A 4,450-nucleotide genomic window follows, 5' to 3' on the forward strand; every position below is an offset into this window, starting at 1 on the left:
CTCCAACCAAAGGCATTGGCCACATGCAGTCTGTATCAGGATGCTCCCACATAAGAACACCCCTTCAAGAGTTAAATAGGTAACTCTTTCACCTAAATTCATAAAGGCAGAGAAAGTTAAGCAAAATGAAAAGGCAGAGGAACTGCTCTCAATTGAAATAACAAGATAAAAATTCCTGAAAAATAAACAATGAAATAAGAATAATTTTCCAGATAAAAATTCCAAACATTAGTAATTAGAATGCTAACTGAATAAAGGAAAAAAATAGATGAACACAGAGAGAATTTTAACAAGAAATTAGAAAATATTAAAAAGACCCAATCAGAAATGAAGAATTTGATAATGAAATAAAAAAAACACTTAAAAGGAATGAATAACAGACTTAACTGATACATGATAATGCATAAGTGATCTGGAATATACAATAATGGAAATCACCCGATCATAGCAGCAAAAAGAAAAATAAAATTTAAAAACAATGAAAACAATTTAAGAAATCTTTGGGATAACATCAAGCATACCAACATTCACATTATAAGGATCCTAGAAGGAGAAGAGGAGAGAGGGATCAAAAATATATTTGATGAAATTATGGCTGAAAACTTCCCAAATCTGAAGAAGGAAACAGATACCCAGGTACAGAAAACACAGACGGTCTCAAACATGATGATCCCAAACAGACCCACACCTAGACATATCAATTAAAATGGCAAAAGTTAAAAATAGAGAATTCTAAAGGCAGCAAGTGAAAACAAAAAGTCAGTTACAAGGGAACCCCCATATGACTATCAGCTGATTTCAGAAATTTTGCAGGCCAGAAGGTAGTGGCATGATATATTCAAAATCCTGAAAGGGAAAACCCTGGAACCTAGGATACTCTACCCAGCAAGATTATCATTTAGAATCAAAGGAGAGATAAATAAATTCTTAGACAAGCAAAATCTAAAATAGTTAATCAATACTAAACTGACCCTAAAGGAAATGAAAAAAGTCTTCTCTAAGTGGAAGAGAGGTAAAAATCTATAAGAAAGGGAAAATCCCACTAGAAAAAGCCAATATAACAAAGGCTCAGATTCAAACACTTAAATAAGCCAGTACAAAAATTAAAAGACAAAAAATTGTAAAAACAACTATAATTGCAATAAACAGTAACAAGATAAACATGAAGATGTAAAATATGACATCAAAAACACAATATGATGGAGAGGAGAGTAAAGAATATAGATCTCCTAGAATGTGTTTGAACTTAAATGGCTACCAGTTTAAAATAAGTAGATACAATTATGGGTTAACATATATGAACCCAATGGTAACCACAAATCAAAAGCCTACAATAGATACACAAAAACTGGACAGAAATGAACACAAGCATACTACTAAATAAAAACAACAACCCAAAGGGAATAAACAAAAAGAAAAAGAAATGAACAGGGAACTACAAAAACAACCAGAAATCAAACAATAAAATGGCAATAAGTACATACCTATTAATAATTACTTTAAATGTCAATGGATTAATGCTCCAATCAAAACACATAGGCTGACGGATTGGATAAAAAAACAAAAGACCCGTTCATATTCTGCCTATAAAATACTCATGTCAGACCTAAAGACACACACAGACAGAAACTGAGGGGAAAAAATATTTCATGCAAATGAAAATGACAAGAAGGCAGGGGGTAGGAATATTCATATCAGAAAAATAGACTTTAAAACAAAGACTATAACAAAAGACAAAGAAGGGTATTATATGATGATAAAGGGATCAATAAAAGAAGATATTACACTCATTAATATATATGCATCCTATAGATGAGCACCTAAATATATCAAGTAAATACTAACAGATATAAAGAGAGAAATTGACAGTAATAAATAATAATAGGAGACTTTAATACCCCACTTACATCAATGGACAGGCCATCCAGAGTATCAATAAGGCAACAGTGGCCGTAAATGACACAGTAGACCAGATGGACTTAAGAGATATCTACAGGTCTATATACTAATAATGAACTATCAGAAAGAGAATGCAAAAAAGTCTTGTTTAAGATTGCATCAAAAAGAATAAAGTACCTAAGAATAAAATTAACCAAGGAGGTGAAAGACCTATACTCTGAAAATTATAAAACATTGATGAAGGAAATTGAAGACTATTCAAAGAAATGGAAACATACCCCATGTTCTTGGGTTGGAAGAATTAATGTTGTGAAAACGTCCATACTACCCAAAAGCAATCTACAGATTTAATGCAATCCCTATCAAAATACTCATGACATACTTCACAGAACTAGAACAAATAATCCTAAAATATATATGGAACCACAAAAGACCATGGGTTGCCAAAGCAATCTTGAGAAAAAAGAACAAAGCTAGAGATATGCTCTCTGACTTTAGACTATACTACAAAGCTACAGTAATAAAACATCATGGTACTTACACAAAAACAGATGTATATGTATAATGTAATGTAATGTATAATGATGTAAATCAAAACAATGGGGTATCACCTCACACCTGTCAGAATGGCTATCATCAAAAGTGTAAAAAGAACACGTGTTGGAGAGGATATGGAGCAAAGGGAAGTACTGTACACTTTTGGTGGGAATGTAAATTGGCATAGCCACTGTGTAAACAATATGAAGGTGCCTCAAAACTGAAAATAGAACTACCGTATGTTCCAGAAATTTCACTCCTGAACATATATCTATAATAACAAAAACACTAATTTGAAAAGATACATGCACCCCCAATGTTCATAGCAGCACTATTTACAATAGCCAAGATATGGAAGCAACCCAGTGTCCATCAATAGATGGGTGGATAAATGAAATATAAAATACTGTATCTTATCACTTATATGTGAAATCTAAAAATATAACAGACAAATATATATAGCAAAACAGAAACAGACTTGCAGATATAAAAAACAAACTAGTGGATATCAGTGAGGAGAGAGAAAGGAGTAGGGTCAAGATAGAGGTATGGGATTAAGAGATACAAACTACTATGTATAGATAAGCAACAGGGATATATTTTGCAACACAGGAAATTATAGCTGTTATTTTGTAATTACTTTAAATGGAGTACAATCTATAAAAATACTGAATGTTGTACAGCTGAAACTAATATGATATTGTAACTCAACTATTTTTCAATAAAGAAAATTAAAATTATAAAAAGAGATAAGCAGAGCTATTGATCTGGTCACTTTGACCCAAAGTTCAACCATTGGAGGGTTAACTTTCTCACTTCTCAGTTATGGCAAACTGTTCTTCCAGTCACTGGGGAAGCCAGATTCCATATTCAGCTTTGCAGTTCATAGCTTCTAAGCCCAGAAATGCTGAAAGAAGCCAGTGTGATTCCCAAGGTTAGATCAGATCAGGCCTGTAGACTAAGATGATGCAATAAGCAAGATGAAGCCTTGTTGGAGTTTAGCCCTCACATTAGCCAATTCCAAGACAGCCGAAGGTATTAGGAGATGAGATGACAACAACAGTGTCTGGAGTTTTGTTGGGCTATGATGTTACATTTGCCTATTCACATTATCATTCACATTATCACTCCTCATGGTAGTCAAAGTCAATTACCCTAGACAGCAGAGTATCTCCTTTTTTTGCCTGCTGGACTGCTGGGATGAGAAGAGAAAAGTGACTAGGTGATAACTGGAGATTCAGTTAAGTGAAATCTTTACTATATTCCCTGGCAGAAGTATTCCTCCCATCCCTCAGGAACTGGGGCATTGTATCTGGCAGAACATAGTTTATGGGAAGAGGAATCAGAAATTCCATAAGTAAGACACTGGAGTAATGATGAAAAGGAATATTCTACTTCCACCTCTTTTTTTCCTGGACTTATGAACCCTAGTAGTGCCATACATGCAAAATGTCATACATTAGCCTCTGGTTCAGTGCATATAATACATCCTGTAGAATAGTGCCTTAACCCCGCAAGATGTTTTTCCTGAACTGTCACTTTTACTGATCTTGTATTAGTTCATTCCACCGTTTTACCAGGCTGGATGCTTCTAGGAAATGGAATACATTCTGAGACCAGTATATCCCACAATTATAAGTCCATTCCTTATACAACCCCTTTGACCATGTTATGTAGGATACCATGACAATGTATTAGGCATTCTGTAAACTCTCACAGTGTGGTGCTGGCAAAGACACATAGAGCAGAAAATGTTCCAGTAAGGATAAATTTCTTTCCTCTCCAAGGAGGAAGGGGTCTCATTAGTCAACTTGCCATTAGTGGTTGCCTGTTACCACTAAGGAGTGTTATCACATAGAAATCTTGGTGCAGTATTAGCTTCTGCTGCTAACAGGTTAAACATTCAGTAGTGGCAGTAGTTAGGTCATCCTTAATAAAGAGTATTCTATATTTTTCGGCACCCAAATAGCCTCCATTCTTGCTACCATGGCCACTCTCCTGAAGGGTCAATTAT

Source organism: Eubalaena glacialis, chromosome X, assembly GCF_028564815.1.
Source record: "Eubalaena glacialis isolate mEubGla1 chromosome X, mEubGla1.1.hap2.+ XY, whole genome shotgun sequence".
NCBI lineage: Eukaryota > Metazoa > Chordata > Mammalia > Artiodactyla > Balaenidae > Eubalaena > Eubalaena glacialis.